At 46.5% G+C, this 20,218-nt stretch overlaps 3 pseudogenes; all 3 read right to left on the reverse strand.

Annotated features, from left to right (window-relative positions):
• Positions 1–2,966: 2,966 nt before the first annotated feature.
• LOC128779947 (ferritin heavy chain pseudogene) lies at positions 2,967–3,515 on the reverse strand (annotated as a pseudogene).
• Positions 3,516–11,686: 8,171 nt separating this feature from the next.
• Positions 11,687–12,235, reverse strand: LOC112302000 (ferritin heavy chain pseudogene; annotated as a pseudogene).
• A 4,454-nt stretch (positions 12,236–16,689) lies between these two features.
• Positions 16,690–17,235, reverse strand: LOC112301999 (ferritin heavy chain pseudogene; annotated as a pseudogene).
• Positions 17,236–20,218: the final 2,983 nt, after the last annotated feature.

The raw sequence follows: 20,218 nt of genomic DNA on the forward strand, positions 1-20,218 counted from the left end.
AGTCAAGTTGAGATATAAGATCATCCATCACAGTATTTTTCATAATAAATGCAGAGTCAAAAAATAAAAATTCTAGTGCCCTAATTTGGGAAGACTCTGTTTTGACTTTCGGTTCCCTTCACCCTTTGAAAATGTTAGAGAACTAATAGTTACACAACAGATCTTAGACAGTAAGTTCTGACTCAGTGTCAGTGATGAGCTTTCATGCATTCACTCATTCAATCTGTTTCTATTGAGGACCTATTATATGCCAGGTATTTTTATAGGTCCTAATATAAACACTTGTCCTACAAACTCCTCACATATGCATTTTTTGCAGCTAAGTGTTATTCAATGTTGTATGTAATCCCTTCAAAAAAATTAATACATGCAGACGGCTTGATGACATATTTAGAAGGAAGCCGATCATAAGTAGCACCAGTTGGAGACTTACTCTGTGGTTTTGCATACGTATAAAAATCATTTAATAAAGCATCACTGAAAAGTGATACAACCAAAATCAGTATTATCTGTGCATGTTGTCTTTTTTATTAACTTGTGAACAGCAAAGTGATACACTACTCTGATGTAGTTATCTGGTTTCATGAAGTACCATTAAAGGTCTCACTAATTTCAATAACTCGAGGGGCTGAAGTTTCATTCTATTAAAGTATTTTTTATTTCACAATCATTTGAAAAGGAAATTTTAAGAGGAAAGTTTAGGAAGCTGATGAAATCAGTCAATGTGACTATATGCATGGACATGGGACAATTGTGTTTTGTACACTTGGACAGGCCAGTGAGCAGCAATCACACTCAGCTTGAATCAAAAGTGGTGCAATGGTGCTCACTGTATCTGTGTGGCTGTGGTGACCTATAAAGAGATCGAGATAATCCTGAAAGTGCTGCCAATAATTTTTCTCTGTTTCTCTTTTTTAAACTTCTTTACTGTTGACAATATTACACATTTTCCTCCTCTTTCCCCCTTTGCCCACCTCCACCTACCCCCACCCCCTTCCCTCTGGCCCTCACCATACTGTTGTAGTTCAGTTAGAGGTGAACTCAAGAACAAGTACAGATAAAGAACAGCGAGTTAGAATGACACGAACATACCATGTGTCTAATCAGTACCTATTCTGCACCTACTGTAAGTCCAGCTCTGTGCTGACTGAGTGCAACTGGCAGTGACTTGAATCTCATGGGCCCAAGAGTCTGTTTCAGTTCCCTGTGTTCACCAACAGAATATATATACATGTAATATCAAGAGAGTTGCTCATGAGTTGATAATAAGAATGTGCTGTGGTATATTTACCTCAAAATATTCACATGTATTCAATAATATTATATTTAAATTTTTTCTTTCTATTGTCACAAATAAAGAAAATGCTCCAGAAGTGCTCATACCTTTTCCTCCATAAGAATTCTGTTTAGGGAAAATATATTTGGTGCAATTATGTAAGTTATCCTACAGATCCAGAATTGTCGTGGTTACGGCTATAGATATTTTGTTTCACTAAAAGCAATTGTAAGTTTTTCCAAAAAAGTTAGGGTAAAAGTATAATCCTTATAAAATTTTTTATGCCTTATTGTAATATTGACCTGGAGTGTTAATAGAAGAAGTTTTTAATGTAATCATTTTTCTTCATGATTTGGCATGAGTAATTTCCTCTCATTTTTAGTTTTTTAACTTTTTCTCATACTCTCAATGGTTTATATGCTGATTTTCTCATTCATAAAAATATAACCTCAACTAGCCAATGTTGAAGCTCAGCAAAAAACACTACTTACAAAAGGAGGTTTTGTGTAGTGTTTTCTGTGTGCCATTCACATATATGACCTTCCTTCTGAGCTTTTCATTCTTCAGGTTTTGCTCCTGCTTGAAGAGTGAACAATGTCCTTTTGGTTTATTTCCTTGAAGGCTTTTGCCATTTTCCCAAAACCAAAAAACACACAAAGAAACAAAATCCCCTCAGTATTCCAGGTCAGTTAAACACATTTCGGGAATTTCAAATTCCTAGGAAATATCTGATTATTTAGTAGCTTTCTGCCAAAATGATTTTAAACTTAATTTATTTCAGTGTCAATTGATGGGTTGGGACACATTCTTTAGGTCAAATATAAACACTTTGCTTGTGCTTATGTGGATGGAGTTCTCAAGTTCTGGTTTCTTACATGACAAACCACTCAAGAGGAAAGGCTCATTGACCTGCCTGTCAGCTGTATGACTTGATTCTCCATTGGTAATATTTCCCTTGGGTTTGTCCAGCCAGAAAAGTGCTGATTTCAAAACCATTCAGCAATGCAATTTATAGTGTGTGTGTGTGCGTGCCTGCCCCTATTTGTGTGTAAGTGTTTACACACACAACAACAACAAAACAGGGATTGAGTGCAAACACAAAACCTACCATTCCTTGAAGGACATGAATCAAGTGTATTAGGGAGTAATTGGTGGAGTTGGCGAGGCCAAAGGCAGCCCACTTGAAGGAAGAGGCTGTTGAATGCCTCTCCCACATCCAGTGTCCCACAGAATAGCCCCATCCCCAAGGTTCAGGGAATACCACCTCACTCCATACAGCATCCAGGGACACCCCCTACCTCCATCCAGGGACCAGGGAATACCTCCTCCCTCCATGTGTCCAAGGGAATACCCTCTCTGTCCATCCAGGGTGCAGGGAATACCTCCTTCCATCCAGGGTCCCACGAGATATCCCCTCCCTCCATCCATGGAGATCCCAAGCTGCACATGATGGGGCATGGGTGAGTGAAGAGACGCCTGCACACTTATTTTAAAACTGAAACAGTGAGGGATTTGCACAGACGAACCAATGAAACACCTTTAATTATTTAGCAACCAATACCTGGGAAGTAATAATAAAACTCCAACATAAAAACTTAACTGAACTTTTTATAGGGCAACAAGGCAATAGGCATGCTCAGAAGGGTGACCAGGGCAAGTCACCCCGTGGCTAGGGGAAGGCAGTCCTGGCTCAGTTCTTGCTGTCGCCCAGGGTGAGCTTGTCAAACAGGGAGTCTGCCAGGCTGTCTTCTGGGGTCTCCAGCTTGCGCAGGTTGGTGATATGGTCCTCCAACTCTTGGATGAACATCACTTTTTCATGCAGGTAGTGACGCTCCAGGAAGTTACAGACGCGGCCGTCCTTCTTCTCGGTGGCCAGCTGCTGCAGATTCAGCAGGCTCTGGTGCACTCTCTGGGCCAGGTGCAAAGCGCACTCCAAGACCCTCAGGCTGCTCTCCCAGTTTCCTCCCTCAGGCCTGGAGATGTTGCGCAGACGGGGGTTGCCGCCACGCTGGCTCTGCAGCCACAACAGCTTCTCCGCGTGCTTCCTCTCTGTGTTTGACTGCTGAAGGAAGAACAGGCTGAAGTGCTTCAAGGCCACGTCTTCACGGTCGAAGTAGCAGGCCATGGACATGTACACGTAGGAGGCGTCCAGCTCCAGATTGACCAGGTTGTTGATGGCGGCCTCACACTCGGCGTGGTAGTTTTGGCGCACATGCCAGGGCACCAATGCGGTCGCCATGTCCAGTAGCGTGGATGCGGGTTTCTGGCACCAAAGTCAAGATGTCCTGGAAGCGGCAGCTGGAACTGTGGTCTAGCCTTGGAGCGGCTGCTGGATGAGTCAGTGGTGACGCAGAGGGGTGGTGCTCCAGCGTTCAGCAGCAGGCGGCTGGTGGTTAGCTCTGAGATGGAACCGGAAAATGGAATGTGGGACCTGAAGACGGAAAAAGTGACCAATTCTCGCTACTGACTGGGAGAGGGTGCAAGGAGGAGACCTAGGGGCTGGGGTGGAGTGGCAAAAGGGGTTCCCGGGGGGGGGTCCAAGTGGGTCATCCACTCTCAACGTGTTTCGGGTTCCATCACAGCCTGGGTGAGGTGGGGAGAGTCTGTTCTGACCTCCTGACATTTAATGTTTTTAATTTTGCAATAGTATCTGTCTTTCACAAGAACTTTATCTGTCCTCTAATCCTTTCTACGGTAGACATTTTTGTTTTATGAATCCATTTTCTTCCCTTAAATTTCTGAGAATATGAATTTCAATTAGTAGTAAAATTCTCTTTTGTTTCCTGTGTTATATCTGGGTTCTCCCTGCCCGGGAGTAGTTCTGTGTATTCATGGTCTGTTTTTCTTTTATCTTCCTCCTACGTTTCGCAAACCTGTGTTCCTTCATAGTTAGGAATAAAGGACTTCTTTGATCAACGGACGTAATAAGCACGGATGTGATCTGGAGTTGTGATGTCCATTGCACTGTAGGGCTTCTGCAGGAGTGGAAGGCTGGAGTGTGCTGAGTTACTCAGTGGGGTTCCTTTGTGGATACGTGGCATGGCTTATAGGTAGGAAAGGGGCACTCCTTGTGGCAAAAATCAGTATGATATTTCTGTCATTGGACACTAATAGTTTTTACTTCCAGGTAGATGTGTCCTATTGTTTCCCTTCTCTGCAGGTCGGCAATTGCCTTAAGCTCATTCACTGTCTTTGGGGTGTAGTTTGGGGAATGAAAGGGGTCAGATGCCACAGTTGCGCAAAATTCACCTGGGAAGCCATCCAGTCCAGGGCTATTGTTTTTTGGGAGGTTTTTTGGTTTTGGTTTTTTTCTTTAATGACTGCTTTGATTTCCTTAGTTGTAAGGCATTTGTTCAGCTTTGCAGTTTCTTCTTGATTCAGCTTCAGAAGGTTGTATGTTTCTCAAAATTTATTCATTTCTTGCAGATTGTCTAATTTGGTGGCATATACTGGTTTGTAATAGTTTCTCTTGCTACGTGCACACCTTTAGCACGGATATTATTGTGTCAGTCTCATCCTACCAGTGGGTAGATGACCAGTGCCCACTGGGGGTAAATAACACCTACTGTGCATGAGTGAGTCAGCACAGCAGGACGGACACCGCTGTGTTTAGAAAGGCCTCCTGGTGAGGTTGGGCCTCGGGCCTGGGATCTGGGAACTTTGATTTGGGCAGTGTTCCCACCTTTCCCAATTGATAACCATGTCAATGTGCCTAGAGTGGGTAAACAATATAGTTCATGGTGAACACATGTCTTCTTTCTGTGGCTATGATGTCTTGGTACCTGTTAAGCTAAGGGTGCCAAACACCCAGTCCCCAATATGAACCTGTAGCACTGGGTGTATAAAGAGCTTCAGGGCCTCAGAGTTATGTCCCTGATGGTTCCACTTGGACATCCATGCGCATCTCAGGTTTTACATAATATGGCAATACCACCTTTCTACCCCACATATGCCCTGGCCAAAGCTCTGTAAATTAATAAACTGCGCTACCTTTAACCCAGGTATCCAATTCTAATCTGCAGAACCTAGGTTTTTTCCTCATATCTAACTCTTCACCTCTGGTCTGTAATCAGAACTTATCAGCTCATCCAATCTGTGTGGAATTATCTCTTCATTTTCTCAGTCACCTCAGTAGTTCAAATCCCATTGCCTTTCACCTGGACCAGCTACAAGATCTCTTAAGTTGACTCCAGCTTCAGAACTTCCCCACCCTCTAGATTCCATAAAGCAGTGTGTCACTGATTATGTGCAGGGTAATTTATGCTACTTCATGTTCAGCATCAGAAATTTGACCTTCAGCCTTGACCTTGTACTATTCAGTCCAATGAAGATAATTTGGGGTTTGGGGTACCATGTTGTGCTAATGGAAGAAAGAGGACAACCAAAGCAAGAAACTATATTTGGATGTTTTGTAAGAGTAATATGCATGTCCACCATGGGGACCTTGGGAAGTCACTCCCATGTCTCTGGGAAAGCCAGCATAAGGCTCAGCTATCATGGCAGATGCCCAGGGTGAGCTTGTCAAAGGGGTACTCTACAGGGAACTGTTCCGCGTGGCGTCAGGAATGTACTGCATACCCTGACTCACACAATCCAGCGTGGAGTGAGTGGGCACACAGGAGGCCCGCACAGAGATATGTTCTCCCGTGGGGAATTAGGCCAGCATTGTACCTAGGCTGCCATGAGGCTTGCTTTTGCTAAAACTCCCTCGCCCTGAATTTAGGCAGCAAATGTTTACTGCATATCTTTAAAGTAACTTCTTAAAGTCTGTGTTAAACCTCCCAAGTATGGAGCATAACCAGTTCCACCACTTTCCTCCTTGATCTGCAACCCTCTTCTCTTTGAACTAGTTAGCAACATTCTTTACTTTGTTATCTGTAAAAGGCAATCACATACTGGGAACCTGTGCTTAGTAAATGAGGACCTTCCTCCATGTAATGTACCCAGAATGGCATTAAAAGTCTGTCCAGGCAGGTCCAGGTCCTCTCTTTCACTTAGAGACGGGCCATGACTTCCCTTTTTCTCCACAGGACTTCTGTAGTCAGTGCGATTTTGTGTGTGGCAGGCACAACACAACTAGCCTGAGGGCAGGGATCTGTATCATCTATCACCCAGAACAGGGACCCAGGGCTAGGAGCCGCAGTTGGGGACAACACACTAACTTGGTTGCAGGGCCCATATCAGTTCAGGTAAGAGCAGATGACACTGAGTGCCTTTAGGTAATGTTCTAGGGTGTGTTGGATTTCAGAGAAAAAGGGATTTCTTCAAGGTTGTCCTCTCTTGCGGCCGCTTTGCATTGTACCCTCTTTAGGAAGCAGCAGCTTTGCTCTCTCTCCCAAGCATTCCCCGAAATCTCATGGGGACCGGTGGAGCAATTACGAGCCACAGGGCATTCACCACTAGGGGACACCCAAGACAAGATCAGCGAGAACGTGGGCCAGGTCAGAACACTAGGTTTCCCGCCAGCCATAAGCAAAAGTCCACGCAACGAGAGGCACACTGTAAACACACTCACGAGCCCATCCCCGTGGCACAATCCCCAACTAGGTCTAGACTTGGGAGAAAGAGCAAAGACTTTTCCTTTAATCAGGTTTAAAAACAGCAACAGCAACTAGTTACAGGGCTATTTTACAAGCATCTCAGCAAATTCTTTCAAGCCGCCTCTTGCAGTCCTTTGGATTTTGCCTTTTCCCTCTGTCCACCTGCATACGGAAAAGCTGATGGTGAATGAGTGTTTCAGTTTTGACCCGACTCCGAAGGTAACTTTCCAGGAGAATTTAGTGTTAGTCACAGGTTTTGTATGAGGCTCCTGGCATTCGCCAAGCTCCAAAGACAAAAGGCACTTCCTCCCCTGTGCCTGAGAAATCGGGTGTTCCCACGTGAGCTTGAACCTTCAGAGGATGTCTGAGATCAATTCCGGAGACGTGCAGGGGCCTTATAGGGACCTCCAAAATGACTTATTCTAACTTCAGGCTTGTCTGGGAAGCGCCATATAAAGGTTGGTCATCTAGCGCTATGAGTCCCATCTCTCAGTCCTAAATTCTTGGAGAGTACCCGAAACCCATATGCCAGTTTAGGGTACTCAGAAAGTCCGGTACCCCTCTCCCCGATGGTCTTTCACCAACAGCACATTTTGACCCAGCACATAATATCCACCAACAGCTAACTAGTGAGGGTTTAGCACAGATGGTGGAGTCTGAAAAGACAACAATCAAAAGTAAAAAGGAGCCTTTTAATAGCAAGAATGGGCTCTGGTTTATCTAAAGACAGGAAGTTTCCCTGCGTGTGTTACAGCAGCTCCTCTAGGGAGTGGGATGTAAGGGAAAGTAACAGCCTCTCTAAGGAACATGAGCAATGTTTTTGGCTAATTCAGCAGCTTTTTAAGGCTGCTTGATGTCTCCCAGTTAAAGGATCTTTATATTTGGAAATATGGGAAAAAGCAGGGAACATAAGCCCTCATAATCAGGAAAGCTTAGACATAAAGGGAAAGGACTGATGCGGGCCAGTGAGGCCCTTCCCCCTCAGGTGCCACAGCGAGAGCCAATGTTGTGGCCCCACCCAGTGAGCCCAGCTGGGCCCATGGTGTGCACAGGCTGGCACCCTGGCTGAGCTGATGCTTTCTGTCAGGGACCAGCAGTGGCGGAGGGTGGGGGTTGGTCCCCCTCGACTCCCCTCCTCCCTGTGGACAGGAGAGCAACCTTTACCCAAGCCCAGGGCCGACCTCGGTCCCCACCCACCCCGTCCATCCCAAGGCTAACGTTCTGCGCTGAGCCTGGCCCTGGCGGGTGCCTAGCAGCAGGCCTAGAACTGGCACAGACAGCACCTTTGAAGGGAAGCTCCAGCAAGGTCATCCCTGAGATAAGGGACAACAGCCCCCGTGCTTTAGGAGGCCCCAGTGTGCATAATTTTGAAAAAGGGATTTCTATTTTGTTTCCATTTCTGTAACTGGAAATGGGGGCATTTCTCAACCCCAAAAAGGTGTGTAGTGTCTTAAATGTTTAGGTCCAAATGGGCAAGTTGGACGAATTCAGTCTTACTTCCTCCCCACCCCACTTAATTCCTGGGGCAGGGATCTCCTCACTCAACGGGGAATGCAAATCACCCTGCTCTTGGTGTTAACCCCAGAGGATTGCAACTCAAATAATTTGGCAAACAGATGTTGCTCACTATCCTGCTATTCATTTCATAATATACTCCTTAATTTAAACGTTTGGCAATCTAATCAGGCTTAAGTTTTAAAAGACTTATTATGCTCATTTTGGAATGTTATGTGGATTATGTATGTTGTGGAAAGTTGAAGTAAGTTGTAGATAGTCTGTAAGGAAGGAAATAAGAAAGTGAAGGAAAGAAAGTGGAGGATTGTGAAGGAGAAGGAGAAGAAGGAATAAAGGAGAAAGATAGATACCACATCCTGTGTGGCATGGGAAGTGGAAGTGGAAAGGAAAGAGGAGGAATGGTACGCATCTAAGTGTTTGAAACACTGCAAATTCTAAACCTAGGAACGACCAGGTCCTCAGAACAATACGGTAATGAACTGGCTGCTCAAACTCACTGCAGCTTGCAGAAACAGCAGGGGCCTGTCTTTCCCAGCAGACACTCACTCAGGTGCTCTATAGGCCCCTCCCCTGGCTGGGGAATCAGCAAAGAATGTCAGAGCTTGAGGCCTTCAGCCACTTAGGCCGTCCATAAGAAATCAAGACTAATAATAGCCTGGGATATATTGCACAAACCACTCAGGCTTTCTTAGATAAACAGGGAATGTGGCATAAAACAGGTATCCCCTATAATCCCAAAGGTCAGGCAATTGTTGAAAGAGCTCAACAGACCTTTAAAACACTACTAAATAAACAAAAAAGGGGGAGTCGGGAAACATCCCCCAAGAATGTAACCATTCTGGCAATCTATACGTACAATTGTTTTTCAATTCTGATGATAATTTAAAGTCACCCATAGACAAACATCTTGTGTAAAACAGACGTACAATCCACACGCCTTGGTCTTATACAAAGACCCATTAGGGAAAGCAAAATGAGAAGGCCCAGTTGCACTATTAACTTGGGAAACAGGGTATGCTTGTGTTTCCTCTCCAGAAGGACCTTTGGAGCTGCCGACAAAGACGGTGAAGCCATATCATAGAAAAGGCTGCCCTGGTGGCAACACACCTGTGCCCTATTGGACTCTCCTGACCCAGGATTCTCCAAGCTGTGTGTTACCCCACTCCAGTGGAATTCCAGCCAGTACTCCTGGAGCACTATTCAACATCACCTAAGAGGGGACTTTTTCTACCAATTTAAAATGACACATTGATAAATTGCCCCTAGAATTACATCAGCAGCTGCAGGACATTCAACACTTGACTAAGCAGCAGGTTTTTCACACCCTCTGTGACAGTCTTAGCTGGCTGAACCCCCAAAATGGGTTTCATGGACTTAATCTAAGAGTGTGAGTCTTTGGAGCCGCTGGTTGCTTAGTGATTCTACTAGTCCCCTGTGTAATTTGATGCATTTGCAAATTATTTCTCCTGGGTCATTTAAGAGACCAGCAAGCAGCAAGTTTTGCGGCATGTAGAGCACTCATAACTAAAAAGAAAGTGGGAAATATAAAGTACCGTTCTGTGTGGCGTGGGGAAACTAGCCCAGCCCCTGACTCGGACAAATCAGTGGGGGTCAGGTCGGCACACAGGACGCACGCCCAGGGATAGGTTCTCCCCTGGGTAGTCAGGCCTCCATTGTACCTAGGCTGCTATCAGGCTTCCTTTTGCTAAAACGCCCTCACTCTGAAATGAGGCAGTAAGTGTTTACTGCATATCTTTAAAGTCACTTCCTAAAATCTGTGTCAAACCTCCCAAATATGGAGTGTAACCAGTTCACCCACTTCCCCTCTGGATCTGCAACCTCCTTCTCTTTGAAGCAGTTAGCAACATTCTTTCTTTTGTTATCTCTAAAAGGCAATCACGTACAATGAACCTGTGCATAGTAAATGAGGACTTTCCTCCATGTAATGTACCCAGAAAATCAATAAAAGCCTGTCCAGGCAGGACTCAGGGACTTCTCTCTCACTTAGAGTGCTGCCATGCTGCCCCTTTGTCTCCACAGGACTTCTGTACTGTATAAATTTGTTCATCACAGCCACAAGACCGGGACCCCTTGGGTTGGGGTCCATATCAGTACTCTGCCAAGATGGCTTCTGGGTTCTTCATCTTGCTACCCATGTATTGTTATGAGACATTAACATTTGCATACTTTAGTAAACTAACAACCTTCAGGTAAAATGTAAGAACCCTTTAATTCTTGGAGATCTCCCTCCTTTTATTGTTTTTCCAGTGACAAGCACACTAATAATTTTAGGGCCAGGCTTTGTGTTTTCAGCATGGACACACATCTATTTTCTCCAGGGCTCCAGACCATCCACCTGACCTCCTGCTGCCATATACCATATGGTTTCTAAGGAGTAGATAAATTCTGCATTCTTCGGTTTCCCTAGGAAAACCCTCTCACTCCATCCACCGTCCAGGGAACACCTGCTCTGTCCATTCAGGGTCCAAGTAAGACATACTCCCTCCATTCGGGACCAGAAAACACCCCTGTCTTCCATCCTGAGTCCAGGAAATAACCCCTACCTGCATTCAGGTCCCAGGAAATACAACCTCCCTCCATCCAGGTTCCATGTAATATTGTCTCCCTTCATCCAGGGTCCCACAAAATAGCCCCACACTCCTCCAGGATTCAATGAATACCCAGGTCCTCCTCCCAGGCCCTGGGCATATGCCCTCCCCCCATGCAGTGTCCAAGGAATATCTCCTCCCTCCATTCAGGGACCAGGGAAAACACCCTCCATCCATCCGAGATCCAGGGAATAACTCCTACCTCCAATCTGGGTTCCACAAATGCCCCTGACTCCATGCAGGGCCCAGGGAATATCCTCTACACTCTATGTGGTTCCCTGGAAATGTCCCATACTCCTCCAGGGTTCAGGGAATATACCCTCCCTCCATACACTCTCCAGGGAATTTCCTGTCTTCCATAAAGGGTTCAGGGAATACCCCAACACTGCATATAGAGTCCAGGGATTACTGCTCCCTCCTTCCAGGATCCATGGAATACATCCTTCCATCCAGGGTCCCACAAAATATCCACTCCCTCCATCCCTGGAGATCCCCAGCTGCACATTATGGGGCATGGGTGAGTGAAGAGACGCCTGCACCCTTACTTTAAAACTTCAAAGGTGGGCAGTTTCCACACACTAACCAATGGAACACTTTTAATTATTTAGCAACCAATAACTAGGAAGTAATAATAAAACTCCAACATAAAAACTTAACTGAACCTTTTATAGGGCAAAAAGCAATAGGCATGCTCCGCAGGGTGACCAGCGCAGGTCACCTCATTGCTAGGGGAAAGAAGTCCTGGCTCAGTTCTCGCCGTTGCCCAGGGTGAGCTTGCCAGAGAGGGACTCTGCCAGGCTGTCTTCCGGGGCCGCCAGCTTGCGCAGGTTGGTGATATGGTCCCCCAACTCTTGGATGAACATCACTTGTTGATGCAAGTAGCCCTGCTCCAGCAAGTTACAGATGCGACCCTCCTTCTTCTCAGTGGCCAGCTGGTGCAGATTCAGCAGGCTCTGGTGCACTCTCTGGGCCAGCTGCAAAGCGCTCTCCAAGACACTCAGGCTGCTCTCCCAGTTCTCTTCCTCAGGCCTGGAGATGTTGCACAGGCAGGGGTAGTTGCCCCGCTGGCTCTTGAGCCCCAAAAGCTTCTCCATGTGCTCCCTCTCCTTGTTGGACTGTCGAAGGAAGAACAGGCTGAAGTGCTTCAAGGCCACATCTTCCCGGTCGAAGTAGCAGGCCATGGACATGTACACGTAGGAAGCGTGCAGCTCCAAGGTGACCAGGTTGTTGATGGCGGCCTCACACTCGGGGTGGTAGTTCTGGCGCACATGCCAGGGCACCAATGCGGTCGCCATGTCCTGTAGCGTAGGTGTGGGGTCCGAGCACCAAAAGCAAGATCTTGTGGGAACGGCAACTGGAGCTGCGGTGTAGCCTTGGAGCAGCTGCTGGACGAGTCAGTGGTGACACAGAGGGGTGGTGCTCCAGCGTTCAGCAGCAGGTGGCCGGTGGTTGGCTCTGAGATGGAACCGGAAAATGGAAGGTGGGACCTGAAGGTGGATAGTGACCAATTCTCGCGAGTTTTGGGGAAAGGGCGCAAAGAGGATCCCAGGGGTGGGGGGTGCGAGCAAACCGGGGCACCAAGGGGGTCCAAGTGGGCCGTGCGCCAGCTACATATTCCAGGTTCCATCACAGCCTGGGTGAGGTGGGGAGAGTCTGTTCTGACCTCCTGACATTTAATGTTTTTAATTTTGCAGAAATATTTCTATTTTGCAAGAACTTTATCTGTCCTCTAACCCTGGGTAGACATTTTTACTTTATAAATCCATTTTCTTCCCTTACATTTCTGAGAACATGAATTTCAAGTTGTGGTAAAACTCTCTTCTGTTTCTTTTGTTATATCTGGGTTCTCCCTGCCCGGGAGTAGTTCTGTGTATTCATTTTCTGTTTTTCTTTTATCTTCCTCCTACGTTTGGCAAACCTGTGTTCCTTCATAGTTAGGAACAAAGGACTTCTTTGATCAACGGACGTAATAAGCATGGATGTGGTCTGGAGTTGTGATGTCCATTGCACTGCAGGGCTTCTGCTGGAGTGGAAGGCTGGAGTGTGCTGAGTTACTCAGTGGGGTTCCTTTGTGGATACGTGGCATGGCTTATAGGCAGGAAAGTGCCCAAAATAAATATGATATTTCTGACATTCGTAGACAAATAGTTTTTACTTCTAGGTAGATGTGTCCTATTGTTTCCCTTCTCTGCAGGTCTGCAATTGCCTTAAGTTCATTCACTGTCTTTGGGGTGTAGTTTGGGGAATGAAAGGGGTCAGATGCCACAGTTGCGCAAAATTCACCTGGGAAGCCATCCAGTCCAGGGCTATTGTTTTTTGGGAGGTTTTTTGGTTTTGGTTTTTTTCTTTAATGACTGCTTTGATTTCCTTAGTTGTAAGGCATTTGTTCAGCTTTGCAGTTTCTTCTTGATTCAGCTTCAGAAGGTTGTATGTTTCTCAAAATTTATTCATTTCTTGCAGATTGTCTAATTTGGTGGCATATACTGGTTTGTAATAGTTTCTCTTGCTACGTGCACACCTTTAGCACGGATATTATTGTGTCAGTCTCATCCTACCAGTGGGTAGATGACCAGTGCCCACTGGGGGTAAATAACACCTACTGTGCATGAGTGAGTCAGCACAGCAGGACGGACACCGCTGTGTTTAGAAAGGCCTCCTGGTGAGGTTGGGCCTCGGGCCTGGGATCTGGGAACTTTGATTTGGGCAGAGTTCCCACCTTTCCCAATTGATAACTGTGTCAGTGTGCCTAGAGTGGGTAAACAATATAGTTCATGGTGAACACATGTCTTCTTTCTGTGGGTATGACGTCTTGGTACCTAGTAAGCCAAGGGTGCCAAACACCCAGTCCCCAATATGAACCTGTAGCACTGGGTGTATAAAGAGCTTCAGGGCTTCAGAGTTATGTCCCTGATGGTTCCCCTTGGACATCCAATGCACATCTCATGTTTTACATAATATGCCAGTCCCACCCCTGGAGAAAGGTCCTCACATTAATAAACACTGCTTCCATGAACCCAGGTATTCAGTCCTAATCACCAGAACCTAGGTTATTTTCCTCATCTCTGAGTCTTCACCTCTGGCCTATAAGCAGAGCTTATCAGGTCATCTGACCCATGTGGAATGTGCCCACGTTTCTTCATTTTCTCAGTCACTACAATAGTTCAATCCCCACTGTCTCTCACCTGGACCACCTACAAGATCTCTTAACTCACATCCCAGCTTCAGCTCGCTCCCAGCCTTTACATTCCAAAAAGCACTGGGTCACTAATTATGCGCAGAGTAATTTATGCTACTTCATGTTCTGTATCAGAACTTTGACCTTCAGCCTTAGCCTTGTATTTTTCAGGCCTTTGGAGATAATTTTGGGTTTGGGGTACCATATTGCACTAATGGAAGAAAGAGTACCACAAAAGCAACAAACTATATTTGGGTGTTTTTTAAGGTTGATACCTGTGACCAGCATGGGGACCTTGGGAAGTCACTCCTATGTCTCTGGGAAAGGCACCAAAGGCTCAGCTATCATTGCAGTTGCTCATGGTGAGCTTGTGAACGTGGTACTCTACAGGGAACCGTTGCAGGTGGCATGGGGAATGTAGTCCAGCGCCTGGCTCTGACAATCCAATGCAGAATGAGTGGGCACACAGGAGGACCACCCACAGATAGTTTCTCCTCTGGGGAATCAGGTCTGCATTGTACCTAGGCTGCTGTGAGGCTTGCTTTTGCTAAAACTCCCTCACCCTGAATTGAGGCAGCAAATGTTTACTGCATATCTTTAAAGTCACTTCCCATAATCTGTTAAAACTCCCAAGTGTGGTGTGTAACCAGTTCCACCACTTTTCCCCTTCATCTGCATCCTCCTTCTCTTTGACATTTTACGAACATTCTTCCCTTTGTTATCTCTAAAAGGCAATCACCTACAGGGAACTGTGTCTGGTAAATGACAACCTTCCTCCATGTAATGTCCCCAGAACAGCAATAAAAGCCTGCCCAGGCAGGGGTCGAGGTCTTGTCTCTCACTTGAAGAGCTGCCATGCCGTCCCTTTTTGTCCACAGGACTTCTGTAGTTCGTGTGAATTTGTTCTGTTTGTTACAGCGACAAGACACGTACCCGGTGGGCCTGGATCCGCATCAGTCCTCTGCCAAGATGACTTCTGGGGTCTGTATCTTCCTACCCAGGTATTGTTAAGAAACATGAATATTTGCATTTAATGAACTAAAAACCTTCAGGGAAAATGTAAGAACTCTCTAAATCTTGCCCAATCTCACTCTCTTCATTGTGTCTCCAGTGGCAGGCACATCAATAATTTTAGGGCCAACCTTTGTGTTTTCAACACGGACATGCATCTATTTTCACCAGGGCCTCAGTCCATCCACCTCACCGCCCACTGCCATATACCACATGGTTTCTAAGGAGAAGATAAATTCTGCATTTTCCAGGATCCCAAGAAAAAGCCTATCACTCCATCCAGGGGACAGGGAACACCGGCTCTCTCTATTCAGGGTCCGGGGAATACATACTCCCTCCTTCAGGACCCAGAAAACACCGCTGTCTTCCATGTGGGGTCCTGGGAATATCCCAGCCCTCCATCAAGGATTCAAGGATACTTCCTCGGTGCATTCAGGGCGCAGGGAATATAACCATCTCTCCATCCAGTTTCCATGTAATATGCTCTCCCTCCATCCAGGGTCCCGCAAAATAGCCCCACACTCTTCTAGACTTCAACGAATACCCAGGCTGTCCACCCAGGGTCTTGGGCATAGGCCCTCCCCCATCCAGTGTCCAAAGAATACCTCCTCCCTCCATTCAGGGCCTAGAGAAAATCCCCACCTTCCTTCCGGGGTGCAGGGATTAACCCCTCCTTCCACCTGGCTCCCAGGGTACACCCGACCCTCCTCCTGGGTTCAGCCAATATACCCTCACTCCATCCACAGTCCAGGAATTTTCATTTCCTGCATAAAGGTTTCAGTTAATACCCCCACCCTCCTCCAGGGTCCAGTGAATACCCCCATCCTCCATCCAGTGTCCCACAGAATAGCACCAGCCTCTTCCAGGATTCAGGGAATAATCTCTCCCCTCACCCAGGGTCCAGTTAATATTCCTCCAATCCTGAGTCCCATGGAATGCACCTCCCTCCATTGAAGGGCCAGGGAGAACCTCATCCCTTCATAAAGGGCCTAGGGAATACCCCCTCCATCCATACAGGATGCAGGGAATCACCCATCTCCCAATAAAGGATACAGGGAATACTCCCTCCCTCCATCCAAGGTTCCACTGAATACCTCAGCCGTCCATTCAGGGCCCAGGAAATACCACTCTAATTAGTGCAGTGCGAATACCCTCCCTCCCTCCATCTTGTGTTCCAGGGAATACCCTCCCCTTCCCTTCATCCTGGGTCCTAGGAAATACTGGTTCCCTACAACCAGATGCCAAAGAGCACTTGCTCACTCGATCCATGGTCCCAGAGAATATCCTCTCCCATCCACAGAGAGCCTGATCTGCAAGTGATGGGGCCTGGTTGAAAACAGAGACTCCTACGTACCTGTTTTATTGCTTAGAAGGTTTGGGATTTACACATATGAATCGATGAAACACTTTTATTTATTTACGAACCAACTTTATTGGAGGAAATGGTAAAACTGGAACTTAAAAACTTAAGTGAACGGTTTGCAAGGCCAACGTGGCAATAGGCACGCTCAGCACGGTGACCAGGGGAACTCACCCCGTGCCTATCGGGAAGGCAGTCCAGGCTCAGTCCTTCTTGCGGTCGCCCAGGGTGAGCTTGTCCAACAGGTACTCTGCCAGGCCGGATTCCGGAGCGCCCATCTGGCGCAGCTGGGTGACGTGGTCCCCCAGCTCTTTGATGAACATCACCTGTTGCTGCAGGTAGTGACTCTCCAGGAAATGGCACAGGTGGCCGTCCCCCTTCTCGGTGGCCAGCAGGTGCAGGTGCAGCAGGCTCTCGTTCACTTTCTTGGCCAGGTGCAAGGCGCAGTTCATGGCCCTCAGGCCGCTGTCCCATTCATCCCAGGGAGGACTGCTGATGTCCCGCAGGCGGATTCGGCCCCCGCGCAGGTTCTGCAGCCGCATCAGCCTCTCTGCACGCTCCTTCTCCTTGTTGGACCTCTGCAGGAAGAACTGGCTGAAGTGCTTCAGGGCCACGTCTTCACGGTCAAAGTAGAAGGCGATGGACGAGTACACGTAGCAGGCGTGGAAGTGGACGCTGATGTGGTCGTTGACGGCGGCCTCACACTCAGGGTCGTAGTTCTGGCGCACAAACGAGCGCCCGGGCAGCATCTCCGTGTCTTCAGGCACAGTCGCGGGGCACCAAGAGAATGGCGGCACAGAAGCCGGGACTGCTGGATGGTCTGTGGGAGGGAGGGCTGTGGAGGCTGCGGGACCCAGGAATGTCCGGTAGCGGGGCCAACGCAGGCGTGATCACGTGTCAGCCCTCAGGTGCTGCGGTTGGCTCTGAGGAGGGACCGGAAGAAGCGACCCACTCAATAGTGTTGAGGGACGCGGGAGGGAGCATCCGGTACCGGGGCGGGACTTGGGGGTCGGGGTCACGGCTAGGCCATAATGGCGGGGGTGCTGGAGGGGGGCCCAGGGTTGCCAGCGGCAATGACACTTTCCGAGTTCCATGCCAGCCTGGATGTCAGGGCCTCTCAGTGCTGGGCATCTGCCCTGTATGCCACTTTAAAATGTTCTTCTGGAATACAAGTGCCACTGTTTAGAGTTAATCAGCAGCATGATTTCTCTGAGGAACTAATTTGAATATTGCCCTAATGTGATTGTGTCATTAAACATAGCCCTTTTGTGGTGTCACTGGTTACATTTTATATCACAAGCTGTGTTTGAATGACTTCGCAACCACATGACGACAGTTCCGACAGCCCCACTGAGCTCCTCCTAGACCTTGTTCCTCCAGTGATCTCCGCTCTCTCCTCCCATTGGTGGTCAGTTTCACGTTTCGCTGGCGGCAGAGCAGGGCCTCCAGGGCCTCAGTGACTCGGGCACCTCTCCGTCTTCCACTCTTTTGGAACTTGTTCTTCACTCGCTCTATTCTGTCTCCTGTCTTCATCTTCCAGCGCAGTCCTGGAGACACATTCCTTCTGCCCTGTGTGCACCCCAGTGTGGAGCGTCGGTGACTCATCACTGACCCCTAGAGGCCTTCAGCCGTTTCACCCGGCTTTCCAGTCTCCTTCCTCTTAAGTAAGCACATACTTCACTTTCCTCTGCGAGAAAACAGAAGATTTAGGTACATTCTTAGAGAAAGCACTTAACCATGTGCATGTATTCATCCCCTCCAACCTCCTTTGTACTCTCACTGCCACTAGGCAAGCCTTTTCTGTTAAAGCTTTCTGTTAAGTTCTAGAGAACGAGCCACAGTAGTGGAGAATACCACTGATGTCAAATAGCCTTTCGTTCATTCAACCAATACTATCTAAAATACTCTCATTTTCATTATTTAAAAAGGCCCAGGCACTTGTCTGGGGTTTGGGCATATACTAGCAGCAAAGAGACACTATGTCTGTTCCCACGGGATTTGTATTGTAGTGCAGAAGCAGATGAAAACACAAACAATCAGAAAACTGCCATCTTTTTCCCCTTAGTGTCCCTACGTACAAGATATTACACATATATATGGAAATAAAAAAGACAAGATATGTTCTTACCATTCAAGGATATTATAATGGAAGACATAAGACCAACCTCAGTATTTATAATTAATTTGTTTATGATTAATTCAACCACCAAACAGATACTGCAAATATGTGTTGGACACTGGTTGTGGAGATACACAGAAGAATCGAACGTGGCTCTGTTCTCAAGACACAACACAGAGTGACAGAACATTATACGTGCTCTCACATGATTCGATCGTTAGGAATAACATGCCTACTGTCACTTAAAGTTTTATTCCCATGGTTTAGATTATTGTACCTTTTTCGAGTTGTCTATTTATCTCTGGAAGCTTATGCTAATTCATTTTTATTACATATTTTATTGTTATTCTATGACAGTTGTCCCGATTTTCCCCCTTTGCCCTCCTCCAACTAGCCCACCCTCAATCAGTGTTTAGGAAGAAACCTAAGGATCAAATATCACAATGTACACTGATGTAATCAGCTTTAGAGGCATTCAGCTTGTGGTTATGTAAACATGGAGTAATAACGGTGTCTACTTGATGTGTTGATTGTAATGATAGAATCGTACATTAGACATAGAAAAGAAGTACATGATCACGTTTCTGGTGGTGACCACCTCCCCACGCCAACGTGCCTCTCGCTAAGGATCTCCTTCATCCCTCTCCAGAAGAGGAGAAGGGGAAACACAAGAAAGAAGCCCCTGGTGTAGATCCCCAATTCCTACTTCATGGATGTGAAATGTATCATCAGCAACGTCTTTAGCCATGCGCAAATGGTAGTTTTGTGTGTGTCTGCTGCATTGTCCTCTGTCAGCCTACAGGAGGAAAAGCAAGGCTGACAGAAGGATGCTGCTTCAGAAGGAAGTAGCACTAAAAGCACCCTCAGTCAAGAGGCGTGGGGGGCCATCCCAATATACACATTTTGGATAGGAAAAAGGAACTACATGATCACTTTCTCAACCATGTAAAATTTTAATCTATATTTCCTTACATCAGTGTTTAGTCTTAGTATAATTGTAGATTTTCTAAATTTCTTTGGGAGATTTCATGGTAGGACTCACTGTAAGAATCTGTTTAAATAGAAGAAACCTTGATTTGGTAGAATGTTTCTCATTGTGTTCCAGTATTATGTAATAATTTATCCTTATACTTGTCTTCTACCTAAGGTTTCAAAACTATCTTTTCTGAGGGAAATCAATGATAAGCATGGGCTGGGAACCTCAAAACTCCATGCAGGGAATATACATACGTGTAAACAGAAGTATTCCCTGCAGTTTTTCTTTAATGAGCAGTATCAAATGAAATAAAAACACATAATGAGAAAACGTAAGAGAAGATCATTTTTCAAATAATATGAACATAAGACTATATATAGCATGAGGTTTCTTTGAAATGTTTGTGGCCAGTGTTTATACTGTATTGGTATTAGTTAGGGCTCTCCAGAGAAACAGAACTGATAGAATGTTATCTACCCATCTGTCTGTAAACTAAAGAATTGGCTCATGTGTTATGAAAGCTCAAAATCCCCAAATCTGCATTTGACGAGCTTGAGACCCGGGAGAGCTGATGTTGCAGGTCCAGTCCAAAGGCCAATAGGTTCAGGACTGAGGAAGTGAAGCTGAAGGCAGGGGA

This window comes from Desmodus rotundus, chromosome X (assembly GCF_022682495.2).
Source record: "Desmodus rotundus isolate HL8 chromosome X, HLdesRot8A.1, whole genome shotgun sequence".
Classification (NCBI taxonomy): Eukaryota; Metazoa; Chordata; class Mammalia; order Chiroptera; family Phyllostomidae; genus Desmodus; species Desmodus rotundus.